This window comes from Ascidiella aspersa, chromosome 5 (assembly GCF_963924565.1).
Source record: "Ascidiella aspersa chromosome 5, kaAscAspe10.2, whole genome shotgun sequence".
Taxonomy (NCBI): Eukaryota; Metazoa; Chordata; class Ascidiacea; order Phlebobranchia; family Ascidiidae; genus Ascidiella; species Ascidiella aspersa.
Window position 1 is genome coordinate 8,203,130 of NC_139451.1, and position 16,231 is coordinate 8,219,360.

The 16,231-nt window shown below is 37.2% G+C and overlaps 51 non-coding genes across 51 annotated transcripts; all 51 read right to left on the reverse strand.

Moving 5' to 3' along the window:
- Positions 1-168: 168 nt before the first annotated feature.
- On the reverse strand, positions 169-304 carry LOC146141840 (U4 spliceosomal RNA). The gene has a single exon (XR_014499699.1). It is a non-coding gene; the product is annotated as a U4 spliceosomal RNA (small nuclear RNA).
- Positions 305-473: 169 nt separating this feature from the next.
- LOC146141841 (U5 spliceosomal RNA) lies at positions 474-592 on the reverse strand. Its single transcript, XR_014499570.1, has one exon. It is a non-coding gene; the product is annotated as a U5 spliceosomal RNA (small nuclear RNA).
- A 207-nt stretch (positions 593-799) lies between these two features.
- On the reverse strand, positions 800-935 carry LOC146141842 (U4 spliceosomal RNA). The gene has a single exon (XR_014499801.1). It is a non-coding gene; the product is annotated as a U4 spliceosomal RNA (small nuclear RNA).
- A 169-nt stretch (positions 936-1,104) lies between these two features.
- On the reverse strand, positions 1,105-1,223 carry LOC146141843 (U5 spliceosomal RNA). Its single transcript, XR_014499428.1, has one exon. It is a non-coding gene; the product is annotated as a U5 spliceosomal RNA (small nuclear RNA).
- A 209-nt stretch (positions 1,224-1,432) lies between these two features.
- Positions 1,433-1,568, reverse strand: LOC146141844 (U4 spliceosomal RNA). Its single transcript, XR_014499909.1, has one exon. It is a non-coding gene; the product is annotated as a U4 spliceosomal RNA (small nuclear RNA).
- A 168-nt stretch (positions 1,569-1,736) lies between these two features.
- Positions 1,737-1,855, reverse strand: LOC146141845 (U5 spliceosomal RNA). The gene has a single exon (XR_014499429.1). It is a non-coding gene; the product is annotated as a U5 spliceosomal RNA (small nuclear RNA).
- Positions 1,856-2,064: 209 nt separating this feature from the next.
- LOC146141846 (U4 spliceosomal RNA) lies at positions 2,065-2,200 on the reverse strand. The gene has a single exon (XR_014499985.1). It is a non-coding gene; the product is annotated as a U4 spliceosomal RNA (small nuclear RNA).
- A 168-nt stretch (positions 2,201-2,368) lies between these two features.
- On the reverse strand, positions 2,369-2,487 carry LOC146141847 (U5 spliceosomal RNA). Its single transcript, XR_014499430.1, has one exon. It is a non-coding gene; the product is annotated as a U5 spliceosomal RNA (small nuclear RNA).
- A 209-nt stretch (positions 2,488-2,696) lies between these two features.
- On the reverse strand, positions 2,697-2,832 carry LOC146141848 (U4 spliceosomal RNA). Its single transcript, XR_014499715.1, has one exon. It is a non-coding gene; the product is annotated as a U4 spliceosomal RNA (small nuclear RNA).
- Positions 2,833-3,001: 169 nt separating this feature from the next.
- Positions 3,002-3,120, reverse strand: LOC146141849 (U5 spliceosomal RNA). Its single transcript, XR_014499392.1, has one exon. It is a non-coding gene; the product is annotated as a U5 spliceosomal RNA (small nuclear RNA).
- Positions 3,121-3,329: 209 nt separating this feature from the next.
- On the reverse strand, positions 3,330-3,465 carry LOC146141850 (U4 spliceosomal RNA). The gene has a single exon (XR_014499901.1). It is a non-coding gene; the product is annotated as a U4 spliceosomal RNA (small nuclear RNA).
- A 169-nt stretch (positions 3,466-3,634) lies between these two features.
- LOC146141851 (U5 spliceosomal RNA) lies at positions 3,635-3,753 on the reverse strand. Its single transcript, XR_014499431.1, has one exon. It is a non-coding gene; the product is annotated as a U5 spliceosomal RNA (small nuclear RNA).
- Positions 3,754-3,962: 209 nt separating this feature from the next.
- On the reverse strand, positions 3,963-4,097 carry LOC146141852 (U4 spliceosomal RNA). Its single transcript, XR_014499696.1, has one exon. It is a non-coding gene; the product is annotated as a U4 spliceosomal RNA (small nuclear RNA).
- A 168-nt stretch (positions 4,098-4,265) lies between these two features.
- Positions 4,266-4,384, reverse strand: LOC146141853 (U5 spliceosomal RNA). The gene has a single exon (XR_014499493.1). It is a non-coding gene; the product is annotated as a U5 spliceosomal RNA (small nuclear RNA).
- A 209-nt stretch (positions 4,385-4,593) lies between these two features.
- Positions 4,594-4,729, reverse strand: LOC146141854 (U4 spliceosomal RNA). The gene has a single exon (XR_014499949.1). It is a non-coding gene; the product is annotated as a U4 spliceosomal RNA (small nuclear RNA).
- A 169-nt stretch (positions 4,730-4,898) lies between these two features.
- On the reverse strand, positions 4,899-5,017 carry LOC146141855 (U5 spliceosomal RNA). The gene has a single exon (XR_014499293.1). It is a non-coding gene; the product is annotated as a U5 spliceosomal RNA (small nuclear RNA).
- Positions 5,018-5,226: 209 nt separating this feature from the next.
- On the reverse strand, positions 5,227-5,362 carry LOC146141856 (U4 spliceosomal RNA). The gene has a single exon (XR_014499827.1). It is a non-coding gene; the product is annotated as a U4 spliceosomal RNA (small nuclear RNA).
- A 169-nt stretch (positions 5,363-5,531) lies between these two features.
- On the reverse strand, positions 5,532-5,650 carry LOC146141857 (U5 spliceosomal RNA). The gene has a single exon (XR_014499600.1). It is a non-coding gene; the product is annotated as a U5 spliceosomal RNA (small nuclear RNA).
- Positions 5,651-5,859: 209 nt separating this feature from the next.
- On the reverse strand, positions 5,860-5,995 carry LOC146141858 (U4 spliceosomal RNA). Its single transcript, XR_014499716.1, has one exon. It is a non-coding gene; the product is annotated as a U4 spliceosomal RNA (small nuclear RNA).
- Positions 5,996-6,164: 169 nt separating this feature from the next.
- LOC146141859 (U5 spliceosomal RNA) lies at positions 6,165-6,283 on the reverse strand. Its single transcript, XR_014499294.1, has one exon. It is a non-coding gene; the product is annotated as a U5 spliceosomal RNA (small nuclear RNA).
- A 209-nt stretch (positions 6,284-6,492) lies between these two features.
- On the reverse strand, positions 6,493-6,628 carry LOC146141860 (U4 spliceosomal RNA). The gene has a single exon (XR_014499946.1). It is a non-coding gene; the product is annotated as a U4 spliceosomal RNA (small nuclear RNA).
- A 168-nt stretch (positions 6,629-6,796) lies between these two features.
- Positions 6,797-6,915, reverse strand: LOC146141861 (U5 spliceosomal RNA). The gene has a single exon (XR_014499432.1). It is a non-coding gene; the product is annotated as a U5 spliceosomal RNA (small nuclear RNA).
- Positions 6,916-7,124: 209 nt separating this feature from the next.
- On the reverse strand, positions 7,125-7,260 carry LOC146141862 (U4 spliceosomal RNA). Its single transcript, XR_014499986.1, has one exon. It is a non-coding gene; the product is annotated as a U4 spliceosomal RNA (small nuclear RNA).
- A 168-nt stretch (positions 7,261-7,428) lies between these two features.
- LOC146141863 (U5 spliceosomal RNA) lies at positions 7,429-7,547 on the reverse strand. The gene has a single exon (XR_014499433.1). It is a non-coding gene; the product is annotated as a U5 spliceosomal RNA (small nuclear RNA).
- A 209-nt stretch (positions 7,548-7,756) lies between these two features.
- On the reverse strand, positions 7,757-7,892 carry LOC146141864 (U4 spliceosomal RNA). The gene has a single exon (XR_014499717.1). It is a non-coding gene; the product is annotated as a U4 spliceosomal RNA (small nuclear RNA).
- A 169-nt stretch (positions 7,893-8,061) lies between these two features.
- On the reverse strand, positions 8,062-8,180 carry LOC146141865 (U5 spliceosomal RNA). Its single transcript, XR_014499295.1, has one exon. It is a non-coding gene; the product is annotated as a U5 spliceosomal RNA (small nuclear RNA).
- A 209-nt stretch (positions 8,181-8,389) lies between these two features.
- On the reverse strand, positions 8,390-8,525 carry LOC146141866 (U4 spliceosomal RNA). Its single transcript, XR_014499947.1, has one exon. It is a non-coding gene; the product is annotated as a U4 spliceosomal RNA (small nuclear RNA).
- Positions 8,526-8,693: 168 nt separating this feature from the next.
- On the reverse strand, positions 8,694-8,812 carry LOC146141867 (U5 spliceosomal RNA). The gene has a single exon (XR_014499435.1). It is a non-coding gene; the product is annotated as a U5 spliceosomal RNA (small nuclear RNA).
- Positions 8,813-9,021: 209 nt separating this feature from the next.
- Positions 9,022-9,157, reverse strand: LOC146141868 (U4 spliceosomal RNA). The gene has a single exon (XR_014499987.1). It is a non-coding gene; the product is annotated as a U4 spliceosomal RNA (small nuclear RNA).
- A 168-nt stretch (positions 9,158-9,325) lies between these two features.
- LOC146141869 (U5 spliceosomal RNA) lies at positions 9,326-9,444 on the reverse strand. Its single transcript, XR_014499436.1, has one exon. It is a non-coding gene; the product is annotated as a U5 spliceosomal RNA (small nuclear RNA).
- Positions 9,445-9,653: 209 nt separating this feature from the next.
- Positions 9,654-9,789, reverse strand: LOC146141870 (U4 spliceosomal RNA). Its single transcript, XR_014499718.1, has one exon. It is a non-coding gene; the product is annotated as a U4 spliceosomal RNA (small nuclear RNA).
- A 169-nt stretch (positions 9,790-9,958) lies between these two features.
- Positions 9,959-10,077, reverse strand: LOC146141871 (U5 spliceosomal RNA). The gene has a single exon (XR_014499437.1). It is a non-coding gene; the product is annotated as a U5 spliceosomal RNA (small nuclear RNA).
- A 209-nt stretch (positions 10,078-10,286) lies between these two features.
- On the reverse strand, positions 10,287-10,422 carry LOC146141872 (U4 spliceosomal RNA). Its single transcript, XR_014499700.1, has one exon. It is a non-coding gene; the product is annotated as a U4 spliceosomal RNA (small nuclear RNA).
- Positions 10,423-10,591: 169 nt separating this feature from the next.
- LOC146141873 (U5 spliceosomal RNA) lies at positions 10,592-10,710 on the reverse strand. Its single transcript, XR_014499571.1, has one exon. It is a non-coding gene; the product is annotated as a U5 spliceosomal RNA (small nuclear RNA).
- A 207-nt stretch (positions 10,711-10,917) lies between these two features.
- Positions 10,918-11,053, reverse strand: LOC146141874 (U4 spliceosomal RNA). The gene has a single exon (XR_014499802.1). It is a non-coding gene; the product is annotated as a U4 spliceosomal RNA (small nuclear RNA).
- A 169-nt stretch (positions 11,054-11,222) lies between these two features.
- LOC146141875 (U5 spliceosomal RNA) lies at positions 11,223-11,341 on the reverse strand. The gene has a single exon (XR_014499438.1). It is a non-coding gene; the product is annotated as a U5 spliceosomal RNA (small nuclear RNA).
- Positions 11,342-11,550: 209 nt separating this feature from the next.
- On the reverse strand, positions 11,551-11,686 carry LOC146141876 (U4 spliceosomal RNA). The gene has a single exon (XR_014499951.1). It is a non-coding gene; the product is annotated as a U4 spliceosomal RNA (small nuclear RNA).
- A 166-nt stretch (positions 11,687-11,852) lies between these two features.
- Positions 11,853-11,971, reverse strand: LOC146141877 (U5 spliceosomal RNA). Its single transcript, XR_014499296.1, has one exon. It is a non-coding gene; the product is annotated as a U5 spliceosomal RNA (small nuclear RNA).
- A 209-nt stretch (positions 11,972-12,180) lies between these two features.
- On the reverse strand, positions 12,181-12,316 carry LOC146141878 (U4 spliceosomal RNA). The gene has a single exon (XR_014499719.1). It is a non-coding gene; the product is annotated as a U4 spliceosomal RNA (small nuclear RNA).
- A 169-nt stretch (positions 12,317-12,485) lies between these two features.
- On the reverse strand, positions 12,486-12,604 carry LOC146141879 (U5 spliceosomal RNA). The gene has a single exon (XR_014499297.1). It is a non-coding gene; the product is annotated as a U5 spliceosomal RNA (small nuclear RNA).
- Positions 12,605-12,813: 209 nt separating this feature from the next.
- LOC146141880 (U4 spliceosomal RNA) lies at positions 12,814-12,949 on the reverse strand. The gene has a single exon (XR_014500013.1). It is a non-coding gene; the product is annotated as a U4 spliceosomal RNA (small nuclear RNA).
- A 169-nt stretch (positions 12,950-13,118) lies between these two features.
- On the reverse strand, positions 13,119-13,237 carry LOC146141881 (U5 spliceosomal RNA). The gene has a single exon (XR_014499439.1). It is a non-coding gene; the product is annotated as a U5 spliceosomal RNA (small nuclear RNA).
- Positions 13,238-13,446: 209 nt separating this feature from the next.
- LOC146141882 (U4 spliceosomal RNA) lies at positions 13,447-13,582 on the reverse strand. The gene has a single exon (XR_014499910.1). It is a non-coding gene; the product is annotated as a U4 spliceosomal RNA (small nuclear RNA).
- Positions 13,583-13,750: 168 nt separating this feature from the next.
- Positions 13,751-13,869, reverse strand: LOC146141883 (U5 spliceosomal RNA). The gene has a single exon (XR_014499440.1). It is a non-coding gene; the product is annotated as a U5 spliceosomal RNA (small nuclear RNA).
- A 209-nt stretch (positions 13,870-14,078) lies between these two features.
- Positions 14,079-14,214, reverse strand: LOC146141884 (U4 spliceosomal RNA). The gene has a single exon (XR_014500057.1). It is a non-coding gene; the product is annotated as a U4 spliceosomal RNA (small nuclear RNA).
- A 169-nt stretch (positions 14,215-14,383) lies between these two features.
- Positions 14,384-14,502, reverse strand: LOC146141885 (U5 spliceosomal RNA). Its single transcript, XR_014499572.1, has one exon. It is a non-coding gene; the product is annotated as a U5 spliceosomal RNA (small nuclear RNA).
- Positions 14,503-14,710: 208 nt separating this feature from the next.
- LOC146141886 (U4 spliceosomal RNA) lies at positions 14,711-14,846 on the reverse strand. Its single transcript, XR_014499874.1, has one exon. It is a non-coding gene; the product is annotated as a U4 spliceosomal RNA (small nuclear RNA).
- Positions 14,847-15,014: 168 nt separating this feature from the next.
- LOC146141887 (U5 spliceosomal RNA) lies at positions 15,015-15,133 on the reverse strand. Its single transcript, XR_014499441.1, has one exon. It is a non-coding gene; the product is annotated as a U5 spliceosomal RNA (small nuclear RNA).
- A 209-nt stretch (positions 15,134-15,342) lies between these two features.
- Positions 15,343-15,478, reverse strand: LOC146141888 (U4 spliceosomal RNA). The gene has a single exon (XR_014499721.1). It is a non-coding gene; the product is annotated as a U4 spliceosomal RNA (small nuclear RNA).
- A 166-nt stretch (positions 15,479-15,644) lies between these two features.
- On the reverse strand, positions 15,645-15,763 carry LOC146141889 (U5 spliceosomal RNA). Its single transcript, XR_014499298.1, has one exon. It is a non-coding gene; the product is annotated as a U5 spliceosomal RNA (small nuclear RNA).
- A 209-nt stretch (positions 15,764-15,972) lies between these two features.
- On the reverse strand, positions 15,973-16,108 carry LOC146141890 (U4 spliceosomal RNA). The gene has a single exon (XR_014499887.1). It is a non-coding gene; the product is annotated as a U4 spliceosomal RNA (small nuclear RNA).
- Positions 16,109-16,231: the final 123 nt, after the last annotated feature.

Below are 16,231 nucleotides of genomic sequence, written 5' to 3' on the forward strand. Positions count from 1 at the left end.
ACTAAGAATTGCTGTGCCAGGGAACTCTTGGGATGCCATAGAAGACAATTTTGCTACTGAATCTATATTTAGTGTGACAAACTTCATCAAAAGAAACATAAAACAACTAATATATAGAAGAAAGCAGATTTTTTACATATTTGTGCAAGAGATGTTGTCTGTATAACGATTTCTTAAAACCGGTCAAATATTGCCGCGAAAGCTTTTTAAGCCATCGGGCGGGGTATTGGGTATAGTTTTCAACTAGCAAAAATCGCGCCTCGGATAAACCTCATTAGCTACGATATCGCCACTGCGCAAAGTCAACGACATGCAGTTCGAGATAGTAGTAAACGACTAATCTATTTTTTTTAATTTGTTGCAACCTTCACGCCGATGCAAAGATACGTTAAACTTGTAGACTAAACTAAATTAGATCTTCTTTTATTTTGAACTGCTTAGATTAAGTCAAGTTTAACTCATTTTTCGGTAAAACTGCAGAACATGTCTGCAGATGCAAGAAATAACTAAAGACTCATTGCAATGTCCCACTTCACGGAAATCTTTAGTAAAAGGCGAAAGATTTTCACGTTGTGAAATGAGACCAGAGAAACGAGGTTTGACATTTTATGTTTATAACGGAAGTTACTTCGACTAAGAATTGCTGTGCCAGGCAAATCTTGGGATGCCATAGAAGACAATCTTGCTACTGAATCTAAATTTAGTGAGACAAACTTTACCAAAAAAACATAAAACGACTGATATATAGCAGAAAGCAGATTTTCTACATAGTTGTGAAAGAGATCTTGTCTGGATAACGATTTCTTAAAACCGGTCAAATATTGCCGCGAAAGCTTTTTCAGCTATCGGGCGGGGTATTGGGTATAGTTTTCAACTAGCAATAATCGCGCCTCGGATAAACCTCATCAGCTACGATATCGCCACTGCGCAAAGACAACCACACGCAGTTCGAGATAGCAATAAACGACTAATTTATTTTTTTTAGTTTGTTGCAACCTTCACCCCGATGCAGAGATACGTTAAACTTGTAGACTACACTAAATCAGGTCTTCTTTTATTTTGAACTGCTTAGATTAAGTCAAGTTTAACTCATTTTTCGGTAAAACTGCAGAACATGTCTGCAGATGCAAGAAATAACTAAAGACTCATTGCAATGTCCCACTTCACGGAAATCTTTAGTAAAAGGCGAAAGATTTACACGTTGTGAAATGAGACCAGAGTAACGAGGTTTTAGCATTTTATGTTTATAACGGAAGTTACTGCGACTAAGAATTACTGTTCCAGGGAACTCTTGGGATGCCATAAAAGACAATTTTGCTACTGAATCTATATTTAGTTTGACAAACTTTACCAAATAAAAAATAAAACAACTAATCTATAGAAGAAAGTAGATTTTCGACATAATTGTGAAAGAGATGTTGTCTGGATAACGATTTCTTAAAACCGGTCAAATATTGCCGCGAAAGCTTTTTAAGCCATCGGGCGGGGTATTGGGTATAGTTTTCAACTAGCAATAATCGCGCCTCGGATAAACCTCATCAGCTACGATATCGTCACTGCGCAAAGTCAACCACACGCAGTTCGAGATAGCAATAAACGACTAATTTATTTTTTTAGTTTGTTGCAACCTTCACCCCGATGCAGAGATACGTTAAACTTGTAGACTACACTAAATCAGGTCTTCTTTTATTTTGAACTGCTTAGATTAAGTCAAGTTTAACTCATTTTTCGGTAAAACTGCAGAACATGTCTGCAGATGCAAGAAATAACTAAAGACTCATTGCAATGTCCCACTTCACGGAAATCTTTAGTAAAAGGCGAAAGATTTACACGTTGTGAAATGAGACCAGAGTAACGAGGTTTTAGCATTTTATGTTTATAACGGAAGTTACTGCGACTAAGAATTGCTGTGCCAGGGAACTCTTGGGATGCCATAAAATACAATTTTGCTACTGAATCTATGTTTAGTTTGACAAACTTTACCAAAAGAAAAATAAAACAACTAATCTATAGAAGAAAGTAGATTTTCGACATAGTTGTGAAAGAGATGTTGTCTGGATAACGATTTCTTAAAACCGGTCACATATTGCCGCGAAAGCTTTTTAAGCCATCGGGCGGGGTATTGGGTATAGTTTTCAACTAGCAATAATCGCGCCTCGGATAAACCTCATCAGCTACGATATCGCCTCGGCGCAAAGACAACCACACGCAGTTCGAGATAGCAATAAACGACTAATTTATTTTTTTAGTTTGTTGCAACCTTCACCCCGATGCAGAGATACGTTAAACTTGTAGACTACACTAAATCAGGTCTTCTTTTATTTTGAACTGCTTAGATTAAGTCAAGTTTAACTCATTTTTCGGTAAAACTGCAGAACATGTCTGCAGATGCAAGAAATAACTAAAGACTCATTGCAATGTCCCACTTCACGGAAATCTTTAGTAAAAGGCGAAAGATTTACACGTTGTGAAATGAGACCAGAGTAACGAGGTTTTAGCATTTTATGTTTATAACGGAAGTTACTGCGACTAAGAATTACTGTGCCAGGGAACTCTTGGGATGCCATAAAAGACAATTTTGCTACTGAATCTATATTTAGTTTGACAAACTTTACCAAAAGAAACATAAAACAACTAATCTATAGAAGAAAGTAGATTTTCGACGTAGTTGTGAAAGAGATGTTGTCTGGATAACGATTTCTTAAAACCGGTCAAATATTGCCGCGAAAGCTTTTTAAGCCATCGGGCGGGGTATTGGGTATAGTTTTCAACTAGCAATAATCGCGCCTCGGATAAACCTCATCAGCTACGATATCGCCACTGCGCAAAGACAACCACACGCAGTTCGAGATAGCAATAAACGACTAATTTATTTTTTTTAGTTTGTTGCAACCTTCATCCCGATGCAGAGATACGTTAAACTTGTAGACTACACTAAATCAGGTCTTCTTTTATTTTGAACTGCTTAGATTAAGTCAAGTTTAACTCATTTTTCGGTAAAACTGCAGAACATGTCCGCAGATGCAAGAAATAACTAAAGACTCATTGCAATGTCCCACTTCACGGAAATCTTTAGTAAAAGGCGAAAGATTTACACGTTGTGAAGTGAGACCAGAGTAACGAGGTTTTGGCATTTTATGTTTATAACGGAAGTTACTGCGACTAAGAATTGCTGTGCCAGGCAACTCTTGGGATGCCATAAAAGACAATTTTGCTACTGAATCTATATTTAGTGTGACAAACTTTACCAAAAGAAACATAAAACAACTAATCTATAGAAGAAAGTAGATTTTCGACATAGTTGTGAAAGAGATGTTGTCTGGATAACGATTTCTTAAAACCGGTCAAATATTGCCGCGAAAGCTTTTCAAGCCATCGGGCGGGGTATTGGTTATAGTTTTCAACTAGCAAAAATCGCGCCTCGGATAAACCTCATCAGCTACAATATCGCCACTGCGCAAAGACAACCACACGCAGTTCGAGATAACAATAAACGACTAATTTATTTTTTTTAGTTTGTTGCAACCTTCATCCCGATGCAGAGATACGTTAAACTTGTAGACTACACTAAATCAGGTCTTCTTTTATTTTGAACTGCTTAGATTAAGTCAAGTTTAACTCATTTTTCGGTAAAACTGCAGAACATGTCTGCAGATGCAAGAAATAACTAAAGACTCATTGCAATGTCCCACTTCACGGAAATCTTTAGTAAAAGGCGAAAGATTTACACGTTGTGAAATGAGACCAGAGTAACGAGGATTTAGCATTTTATGTTTATAACGGAAGTTACTGCGACTAAGAATTGCTGTGCCAGGGAACTCTTGGGATGCCATAAAAGACAATTTTGCTACTGAATCTATATTTAGTTTGACAAACTTTACCAAAAGAAACATAAAACAACTAATCTATAGAAGAAAGTAGATTTTCGACGTACTGGAGAAAGAGATGTTGTCTGGATAACGATTTCTTAAAACCGGTCAAATATTGCCGCGAAAGCTTTTTAAGCCATCGGGCGGGTATTGGGTATAGTTTTCAACTAGCAATAATCGCGCCTCGGATAAACCTCATTAGCTACAATATCGCCACTGCGCAAAGACAACCACACACAGTTCGCGATAGCAATAAACGACTAATTTATTTTTTTAGTTTGTTGCAACCTTCACCCCGATGCAGAGATACGTTAAACTTGTAGACTACACTAAATCAGGTCTTCTTTTATTTTGAACTGCTTAGATTAAGTCAAGTTTAACTCATTTTTCGGTAAAACTGCAGAACATGTCTGCAGATGCAAGAAATAACTAAATACTCATTGCAATGTCCCACTTCACGGAAATCTTTAGTAAAAGGCGAAAGATTTACACGTTGTGAAATGAGACCAGAGTAACGAGGTTTTAGCATTTTATGTTTAGAACGGAAGTTACTGCGACTAAGAATTGCTGTGCCAGGGAACTCTTGGGATACCATAAAATGCAATTTTGCTACTGAATCTATATTTAGTTTGACAAACTTTACCAAAAGAAACATAAAACAACTAATCTATAGAAGAAAGTAGATTTTCGACATAGTTGTGAAAGAGATGTTGTCTGGATAACGATTTCTTAAAACCGGTCTAATATTGCCGCGAAAGCTTTTTAAACCATCGGGCGGGGTATTGGGTATAGTTTTCAACTAGCAATAATCGCGCCTCGGATAAACCTCATCAGCTACGATATCGCCACTGCGCAAAGACAACCACACGCAGTTCGAGATAGCAATAAACGACTAATTTATTTTTTTTAGTTTGTTGCAACCTTCACCCCGATGCAGAGATACGTTAAACTTGTAGACTACACTAAATCAGGTCTTGTTTTATTTTGAACTGCTTAGATTAAGTCAAGTTTAACTCATTTTTCGGTAAAACTGCAGAACATGTCTGCAGATGCAAGAAATAACTAAAGACTCATTGCAATGTCCCACTTCACGGAAATCTTTAGTAAAAGGCGAAAGATTTACACGTTGTGAAGTGAGACCAGAGTAACGAGGTTTTGGCATTTTATGTTTATAACGGAAGTTACTGCGACTAAGAATTGCTGTGCCAGGCAACTCTTGGGATGCCATAAAAGACAATTTTGATACTGAATCTATATTTAGTGTGACAAACTTTACCAAAAGAAATGTAAAACAACTAATCTATAGAAGAAAGTAGATTTTCGACATAGTTGTGAAAGAGATGTTGTCTGGATAACGATTTCTTAAAACCGGTCAAATATTGCCGCGAAAGCTTTTTAAGCCATCGGGCGGGGTATTGGGTATAGTTTTCAACTAGCAATAATCGCGCCTCGGATAAACCTCATCAGCTACGATATCGCCACTGCGCATAGACAACCACACGCAGTTCGAGATAGCAATAAACGACTAATTTATTTTTTTTAGTTTGTTGCATCCTTCACCCCGATGCAGAGATACGTTAAACTTGAAGACTACAATAAATCAGGTCTTCTTTTATTTTGAACTGCTTAGATTAAGTCAAGTTTAACTCATTTTTCGGTAAAACTGCAGAACATGTCTGCAGATGCAAGAAATAACTAAAGACTCATTGCAATGTCCCACTTAACGGAAATCTTTAGTAAAAGGCGAAAGATTTACACGTTGTGAAATGAGACCAGAGTAACGAGGTTTTAGCATTTTATGTTTATAACGGAAGTTACTGCGACTAAGAATTGCTGTGCCAGGCAACTCTTGGGATGCCATAAAAGACAATTTTGCTACTGAATCTATATTTAGTTTGACAAACTTTACCAAAAGAAACATAAAACAACTAATCTATAGAAGAAAGTAGATTTTCGACATAGTTGTGAAAGAGATGTTGTCTGGATAACGATTTCTTAAAACCGGTCAAATATTGCCGCGAAAGCTTTTTAAGCCATCGGGCGGGGTATTGGGTATAGTTTTCAACTAGCAATAATCGCGCCTCGGATAAACCTCATCAGCTACGATATCGCCACTGCGCAAAGACAACCACACGCAGTTCGAGATAGCAATAAACGACTAATTTATTTTTTTTAGTTTGTTGCAACCTTCACCCCGATGCAGAGATACGTTAAACTTGTAGACTACACTAAATCAGGTCTTGTTTTATTTTGAACTGCTTAGATTGAGCCAAGTTTAACTCATTTTTCGGTAAAACTGCAGAACATGTCTGCAGATGCAAGAAATAACTAAAGACTCATTGCAATGTCCCACTTCACGGAAATCTTTAGTAAAAGGCGAAAGATTTACACGTTGTGAAGTGAGACCAGAGTAACGAGTTTTTGGCATTTTATGTTTATAACGGAAGTTACTGCGACTAAGAATTGCTGTGCCAGGGAACTCTTGGGATGCCATAAAAGACAATTTTGCTACTGAATCTATATTTAGTGTGACAAACTTTACCAAAAGAAACGTAAAACAACTAATCTATAGAAGAAAGTAGATTTTCGACATAGTTGTGAAAGAGATGTTGTCTGGATAACGATTTCTTAAAACCGGTCACATATTGCCGCGAAAGCTTTTTAAGCCATCGGGCGGGGTATAGGGTATAGTTTTCAACTAGCAATAATCGCGCCTCGGATAAACCTCATCAGCTACGATATCGCCTCTGCGCAAAGACAACCACACGCAGTTCGAGATAGCAATAAACGACTAATTTATTTTTTTAGTTTGTTGCAACCTTCACCCCGATGCAGAGATACGTTAAACTTGTAGACTACACTAAATCAGGTCTTCTTTTATTTTGAACTGCTTAGATTAAGTCAAGTTTAACTCATTTTTCGGTAAAACTGCAGAACATGTCTGCAGATGCAAGAAATAACTAAAGACTCATTGCAATGTCCCACTTCACGGAAATCTTTAGTAAAAGGCGAAAGATTTACACGTTGTGAAATGAGACCAGAGTAACGAGGTTTTAGCATTTTATGTTTATAACGGAAGTTACTGCGACTAAGAATTGCTGTGCCAGGGAACTCTTGGGATGCCATAAAATACAATTTTGCTACTGAATCTATATTTAGTTTGACAAACTTTACCAAAAGAAAAATAAAACAACTAATCTATAGAAGAAAGTAGATTTTCGACATAGTTGTGAAAGAGATGTTGTCTGGATAACGATTTCTTAAAACCGGTCACATATTGCCGCGAAAGCTTTTTAAGCCATCGGGCGGGGTATTGGGTATAGTTTTCAACTAGCAATAATCGCGCCTCGGATAAACCTCATCAGCTACGATATCGCCTCGGCGCAAAGACAACCACACGCAGTTCGAGATAGCAATAAACGACTAATTTATTTTTTTAGTTTGTTGCAACCTTCACCCCGATGCAGAGATACGTTAAACTTGTAGACTACACTAAATCAGGTCTTCTTTTATTTTGAACTGCTTAGATTAAGTCAAGTTTAACTCATTTTTCGGTAAAACTGCAGAACATGTCTGCAGATGCAAGAAATAACTAAAGACTCATTGCAATGTCCCACTTCACGGAAATCTTTAGTAAAAGGCGAAAGATTTACACGTTGTGAAATGAGACCAGAGTAACGAGGTTTTAGCATTTTATGTTTATAACGGAAGTTACTGCGACTAAGAATTACTGTGCCAGGGAACTCTTGGGATGCCATAAAAGACAATTTTGCTACTGAATCTATATTTAGTGTGACAAACTTCATCAAAAGAAACATAAAACAACTAATATATAGAAGAAAGCAGATTTTTTACATATTTGTGCAAGAGATGTTGTCTGGATAACGATTTCTTAAAACCGGTCAAATATTGCCGCGAAAGCTTTTTAAGCCATCGGGCGGGGTATTGGGTATAGTTTTCAACTAGCAATAATCGCGCCTCGGATAAACCTCATCAGCTACGATATCGCCACTGCGCAAAGACAACCACACGCAGTTCGAGATAGCAATAAACGACTAATTTATTTTTTTTAGTTTGTTGCAACCTTCACCCCGATGCAGAGATACGTTAAACTTGTAGACTACACTAAATCAGGTCTTGTTTTATTTTGAACTGCTTAGATTGAGTCAAGTTTAACTCATTTTTCGGTAAAACTGCAGAACATGTCTGCAGATGCAAGAAATAACTAAAGACTCATTGCAATGTCCCACTTCACGGAAATCTTTAGTAAAAGGCGAAAGATTTACACGTTGTGAAGTGAGACCAGAGTAACGAGGTTTTGGCATTTTATGTTTATAACGGAAGTTACTGCGACTAAGAATTGCTGTGCCAGGGAACTCTTGGGATGCCATAAAAGACAATTTTGCTACTGAATCTATATTTAGTGTGACAAACTTTACCAAAAGAAACGTAAAACAACTAATCTATAGAAGAAAGTAGATTTTCGACATAGTTGTGAAAGAGATGTTGTCTGGATAACGATTTCTTAAAACCGGTCACATATTGCCGCGAAAGCTTTTTAAGCCATCGGGCGGGGTATAGGGTATAGTTTTCAACTAGCAATAATCGCGCCTCGGATAAACCTCATCAGCTACGATATCGCCTCTGCGCAAAGACAACCACACGCAGTTCGAGATAGCAATAAACGACTAATTTATTTTTTTAGTTTGTTGCAACCTTCACCCCGATGCAGAGATACGTTAAACTTGTAGACTACACTAAATCAGGTCTTCTTTTATTTTGAACTGCTTAGATTAAGTCAAGTTTAACTCATTTTTCGGTAAAACTGCAGAACATGTCTGCAGATGCAAGAAATAACTAAAGACTCATTGCAATGTCCCACTTCACGGAAATCTTTAGTAAAAGGCGAAAGATTTACACGTTGTGAAATGAGACCAGAGTAACGAGGTTTTAGCATTTTATGTTTATAACGGAAGTTACTGCGACTAAGAATTGCTGTGCCAGGGAACTCTTGGGATGCCATAAAAGACAATTTTGCTACTGAATCTATATTTAGTTTGACAAACTTTACCAAAAGAAAAATAAAACAACTAATCTATAGAAGAAAGTAGATTTTCGACATAGTTGTGAAAGAGATGTTGTCTGGATAACGATTTCTTAAAACCGGTCACATATTGCCGCGAAAGCTTTTTAAGCCATCGGGCGGGGTATTGGGTATAGTTTTCAACTAGCAATAATCGCGCCTCGGATAAACCTCATCAGCTACGATATCGCCTCGGCGCAAAGACAACCACACGCAGTTCGAGATAGCAATAAACGACTAATTTATTTTTTTAGTTTGTTGCAACCTTCACCCCGATGCAGAGATACGTTAAACTTGTAGACTACACTAAATCAGGTCTTCTTTTATTTTGAACTGCTTAGATTAAGTCAAGTTTAACTCATTTTTCGGTAAAACTGCAGAACATGTCTGCAGATGCAAGAAATAACTAAAGACTCATTGCAATGTCCCACTTCACGGAAATCTTTAGTAAAAGGCGAAAGATTTACACGTTGTGAAATGAGACCAGAGTAACGAGGTTTTAGCATTTTATGTTTATAACGGAAGTTACTGCGACTAAGAATTACTGTGCCAGGGAACTCTTGGGATGCCATAAAAGACAATTTTGCTACTGAATCTATATTTAGTGTGACAAACTTCATCAAAAGAAACATAAAACAACTAATATATAGAAGAAAGCAGATTTTTTACATATTTGTGCAAGAGATGTTGTCTGGATAACGATTTCTTAAAACCGGTCAAATATTGCCGCGAAAGCTTTTTAAGCCATCGGGCGGGGTATTGGGTATAGTTTTCAACTAGCAATAATCGCGCCTCGGATAAACCTCATCAGCTACGATATCGCCACTGCGCAAAGACAACCACACGCAGTTCGAGATAGCAATAAACGACTAATTTATTTTTTTTAGTTTGTTGCATCCTTCACCCCGACGCAGAGATACGTTAAACTTGTAGACTACACTAAATCAGGTCTTCTTTTATTTTGAACTGCTTAGATTAAGCCAAGTTTAACTCATTTTTCGGTAAAACTGCAGAACATGTCTGCAGATGCAAGAAATAACTAAAGACTCATTGCAATGTCCCACTTCACGGAAATCTTTAGTAAAAGGCGAAAGATTTACACGTTGTGAAATGAGACCAGAGTAACGAGGTTTTAGCATTTTATGTTTATAACGGAAGTTACTGCGACTAAGAATTGCTGTGCCAGGGAACTCTTGGGATGCCATAGAAGACAATTTTGCTACTGAATCTATATTTAGTGTGACAAACTTCATCAAAAGAAACATAAAACAACTAATATATAGAAGAAAGCAGATTTTTTGCATATTTGTGCAAGAGATGTTGTCTGTATAACGATTTCTTAAAACCGGTCAAATATTGCCGCGAAAGCTTTTTAAGCCATCGGGCGGGGTATTGGGTATAGTTTTCAACTAGCAAAAATCGCGCCTCGGATAAACCTCATTAGCTACGATATCGCCACTGCGCAAAGTCAACGACATGCAGTTCGAGATAGTAGTAAACGACTAATCTATTTTTTTTAATTTGTTGCAACCTTCACGCCGATGCAAAGATACGTTAAACTTGTAGACTAAACTAAATTAGATCTTCTTTTATTTTGAACTGCTTAGATTAAGTCAAGTTTAACTCATTTTTCGGTAAAACTGCAGAACATGTCTGCAGATGCAAGAAATAACTAAAGACTCATTGCAATGTCCCACTTCACGGAAATCTTTAGTAAAAGGCGAAAGATTTTCACGTTGTGAAATGAGACCAGAGAAACGAGGTTTGACATTTTATGTTTATAACGGAAGTTACTTCGACTAAGAATTGCTGTGCCAGGCAAATCTTGGGATGCCATAGAAGACAATCTTGCTACTGAATCTAAATTTAGTGAGACAAACTTTACCAAAAAAACATAAAACGACTGATATATAGCAGAAAGCAGATTTTCTACATAGTTGTGAAAGAGATCTTGTCTGGATAACGATTTCTTAAAACCGGTCAAATATTGCCGCGAAAGCTTTTTCAGCTATCGGGCGGGGTATTGGGTATAGTTTTCAACTAGCAATAATCGCGCCTCGGATAAACCTCATCAGCTACGATATCGCCACTGCGCAAAGACAACCACACGCAGTTCGAGATAGCAATAAACGACTAATTTATTTTTTTTAGTTTGTTGCAACCTTCACCCCGATGCAGAGATACGTTAAACTTGTAGACTACACTAAATCAGGTCTTCTTTTATTTTGAATTGCTTAGATTAAGTCAAGTTTAACTCATTTTTCGGTAAAACTGCAGAACATGTCTGCAGATGCAAGAAATAACTAAAGACTCATTGCAATGTCCCACTTCACGGAAATCTTTAGTAAAAGGCGAAAGATTTACACGTTGTGAAATGAGACCAGAGTAACGAGGTTTTAGCATTTTATGTTTATAACGGAAGTTACTGCGACTAAGAATTACTGTTCCAGGGAACTCTTGGGATGCCATAAAAGACAATTTTGCTACTGAATCTATATTTAGTTTGACAAACTTTACCAAATAAAAAATAAAACAACTAATCTATAGAAGAAAGTAGATTTTCGACATAATTGTGAAAGAGATGTTGTCTGGATAACGATTTCTTAAAACCGGTCAAATATTGCCGCGAAAGCTTTTTAAGCCATCGGGCGGGGTATTGGTTATAGTTTTCAACTAGCAATAATCGCGCCTCGGATAAACCTCATCAGCTACGATATCGTCACTGCGCAAAGTCAACCACACGCAGTTCGAGATAGCAATAAACGACTAATTTATTTTTTTTAGTTTGTTGCAACCTTCACCCCGATGCAGAGATACGTTAAACTTGTAGACTACACTAAATCAGGTCTTTTATTTTGAACTGCTTAGATTAAGTTAAGTTTAACTCATTTTTCGGTGAAACTGCAGAACATGTCTGCAGATGCAAGAAATAACTAAAGACTCATTGCAATGTCCCACTTCACGGAAATCTTTAGTAAAAGGCGAAAGATTTACACGTTGTGAAGTGAGACCAGAGTAACGAGGTTTTGGCATTTTATGTTTATAACGGAAGTTACTGCGACTAAGAATTGCTGTGCCAGGCAACCCTTGGGATGCCATAAAAAACAATTTTGCTACTGAATCTATATTTAGTGTGACAAACTTCATCAAAAGAAACATAAAACAACTAATATATAGAAGAAAGCAGATTTTTTACATATTTGTGCAAGAGATGTTGTCTGGATAACGATTTCTTAAAACCGGTCAAATATTGCCGCGAAAGCTTTTTAAGCCATCGGGCGGGGTATTGGGTATAGTTTTCAACTAGCAATAATCGCGCCTCGGATAAACCTCATCAGCTACGATATCGCCACTGCGCAAAGACAACCACACGCAGTTCGAGATAGCAATAAACGACTAATTTTTTTTTTTTAGTTTGTTGCATCCTTCACCCCGACGCAGAGATACGTTAAACTTGTAGACTACACTAAATCAGGTCTTCTTTTATTTTGAACTGCTTAGATTAAGCCAAGTTTAACTCATTTTTCGGTAAAACTGCAGAACATGTCTGCAGATGCAAGAAATAACTAAAGACTCATTGCAATGTCCCACTTCACGGAAATCTTTAGTAAAAGGCGAAAGATTTACACGTTGTGAAGTGAGACCAGAGTAACGAGGTTTTGGCATTTTATGTTTATAACGGAAGTTACTGCGACTAAGAATTGCTGTGCCAGGCAACCCTTGGGATGCCATAAAAGACAATTTCGCTACTGTATCTATATTTAGTGTGACAAACTTTACCAAAAGAAACATAAAACAACTAATCTATAGAAGAAAGTCGATTTTCGACATAGTTGTGAAAGAGATGTTGTATGGATAACGATTTCTTAAAACCGGTCAAATATTGCCGCGAAAGCTTTTTAAGCCATCGGGCGGGGTATTGGGTATAGTTTTCAACTAGCAATAATCGCGCCTCGGATAAAGCTCATCAGCTACGATATCGCCACTGCGCAAAGACAACCACACGCAGTTCGAGATAGCAATAAACGACTAATTTATTTTTTTTAGTTTGTTGCAACCTTCACCCCGATGCAGAGATACGTTAAACTTGTAGACTACACTAAATCAGGTCTTCTTTTATTTTGAACTGCTTAGATTAAGTCAAGTTTAACTCATTTTTCGGTAAAACTGCAGAACATGTCTGCAGATGCAAGAAATAACTAAAGACTCATTGCAATGTCCCACTTCACGGAAATCTTTAGTAAAAGGCGAAAGATTTACACGTTGTGAAATGAGACCAGAGTAACGAGGTTTTAGCATTTTATGTTTATAACGGAAGTTACTGCGACTAAGAATTACTGTTCCAGGGAACTCTTGGGATGCCATAAAAGACAATTTTGCTACTGAATCTATATTTAGTTTGACAAACTTTACCAAATAAAAAATAAAACAACTAATCTATAGAAGAAAGTAGATTTTCGACATAATTGTGAAAGAGATGTTGTCTGGATAACGATTTCTTAAAACCGGTCAAATATTGCCGCGAAAGCTTTTTAAGCCATCGGGCGGGGTATTGGGTATAGTTTTCAACTAGCAATAATCGCGCCTCGGATAAACCTCATCAGCTACGATATCGTCACTGCGCAAAGTCAACCACACGCAGTTCGAGATAGCAATAAACGACTAATTTATTTTTTTAGTTTGTTGCAACCTTCACCCCGATGCAGAGATACGTTAAACTTGTAGACTACACTAAATCAGGTCTTCTTTTATTTTGAACTGCTTAGATTAAGTCAAGTTTAACTCATTTTTCGGTAAAACTGCAGAACATGTCTGCAGATGCAAGAAATAACTAAAGACTCATTGCAATGTCCCACTTCACGGAAATCTTTAGTAAAAGGCGAAAGATTTACACGTTGTGAAATGAGACCAGAGTAACGAGGTTTTAGCATTTTATGTTTATAACGGAAGTTACTGCGACTAAGAATTACTGTTCCAGGGAACTCTTGGGATGCCATAAAAGACAATTTTGCTACTGAATCTATATTTAGTTTGACAAACTTTACCAAATATAAAATAAAACAACTAATCTATAGAAGAAAGTAGATTTTCGACATAATTGTGAAAGAGATGTTGTCTGGATAACGATTTCTTAAAACCGGTCAAATATTTCCGCGAAATCTTTTTAAGCCATCGGGCGGGGTATTGGGTATAGTTTTCAACTAGCAATAATCGCGCCTCGGATAAACCTCATCAGCTACAATATCGCCACTGCGCAAAGTCAACCACACGCAGTTCGAGATAGCAATAAACGACTAATTTATTTTTTTTAGTTTGTTGCAACCTTCACCCCGATGCAGAGATACGTTAAACTTGTAGACTACACTAAATCAGGTCTTCTTTTATTTTGAACTGCTTAGATTAAGTCAAGTTTAACTCATTTTTCGGTAAAACTGCAGAACATGTCTGCAGATGCAAGAAATAACTAAAGACTCATTGCAATGTCCCACTTCACGGAAATCTTTAGTAAAAGGCGAAAGATTTTCACGTTGTGAAATGAGACCAGAGAAACGAGGTTTGACATTATATGTTTATAACGGAAGTTACTTCGACTAAGAATTGCTGTGCCAGGCAAATCTTGGGATGCCATAGAAGACAATTTTGCTACTGAATCTATATTTAGTGTGACAAACTTCATCAAAAGAAACATAAAACAACTAATATATAGAAGAAAGCAGATTTTTTACATATTTGTGCAAGAGATGTTGTCTGTATAACGATTTCTTAAAACCGGTCAAATATTGCCGCGAAAGCTTTTTAAGCCATCGGGCGGGGTATTGGGTATAGTTTTCAACTAGCAAAAATCGCGCCTCGGATAAACCTCATCAGCTACGATATCGCCTCGGCGCAAAGACAACCACACGCAGTTCGAGATAGCAATAAACGACTAATTTATTTTTTTAGTTTGTTGCAACCTTCACCCCGATGCAGAGATACGTTAAACTTGTAGACTACACTAAATCAGGTCTTCTTTTATTTTGAACTGCTTAGATTAAGTCAAGTTTAACTCATTTTTCGGTAAAACTGCAGAACATGTCTGCAGATGCAAGAAATAACTAAAGACTCATTGCAATGTCCCACTTCACGGAAATCTTTAGTAAAAGGCGAAAGATTTACACGTTGTGAAATGAGACCAGAGTAACGAGGTTTTAGCATTTTATGTTTATAACGGAAGTTACTGCGACTAAGAATTACTGTGCCAGGGAACTCTTGGGATGCCATAAAAGACAATTTTGCTACTGAATCTATATTTAGTGTGACAAACTTTACCAAAAGAAACATAAAACAACTAATCTATAGAAGAAAGTCGATTTTCGACATAGTTGTGAAAGAGATGTTGTCTGGATAACGATTTCTTAAAACCGGTCAAATATTGCCGCGAAAGCTTTTTAAGCCATCGGGCGGGGTATTGGGTATAGTTTTCAACTAGCAATAATCGCGCCTCGGATAAACCTCATCAGCTACGATATCGCCACTGCGCAAAGACAACCACACGCAGTTCGAGATAGCAATAAACGACTAATTTATTTTTTTTAGTTTGTTGCAACCTTCACCCCGATGCAGAGATACGTTAAACTTGTAGACTACACTAAATCAGGTCTTTTATTTTGAACTGCTTAGATTAAGTTAAGTTTAACTCATTTTTCGGTGAAACTGCAGAACATGTCTGCAGATGCAAGAAATAACTAAAGACTCATTGCAATGTCCCACTTCACGGAAATCTTTAGTAAAAGGCGAAAGATTTACACGTTGTGAAGTGAGACCAGAGTAACGAGGTTTTGGCATTTTATGTTTATAACGGAAGTTACTGCGACTAAGAATTGCTGTGCCAGGCAACCCTTGGGATGCCATAAAAGACAATTTTGCTACTGAATCTATATTTAGTGTGACAAACTTCATCAAAAGAAACATAAAACAACTAATATATAGAAGAAAGCAGATTTTTTACATATTTGTGCAAGAGATGTTGTCTGGATAACGATTTCTTAAAACCGGTCAAATATTGCCGCGAAAGCTTTTTAAGCCATCGGGCGGGGTATTGGGTATAGTTTTCAACTAGCAATAATCGCGCCTCGGATAAACCTCATCAGCTACGTTATCGCCACTGCGCAAAGACAACCACACGCAGTTCGAGATAGCAATAAACGACTAATTTATTTTTTTTAGTTTGTTGCATCCTTCACCCCGACGCAGAGATACGTTAAACTTGTAGACTACACTAAATCAGGTCTTCTTTTAT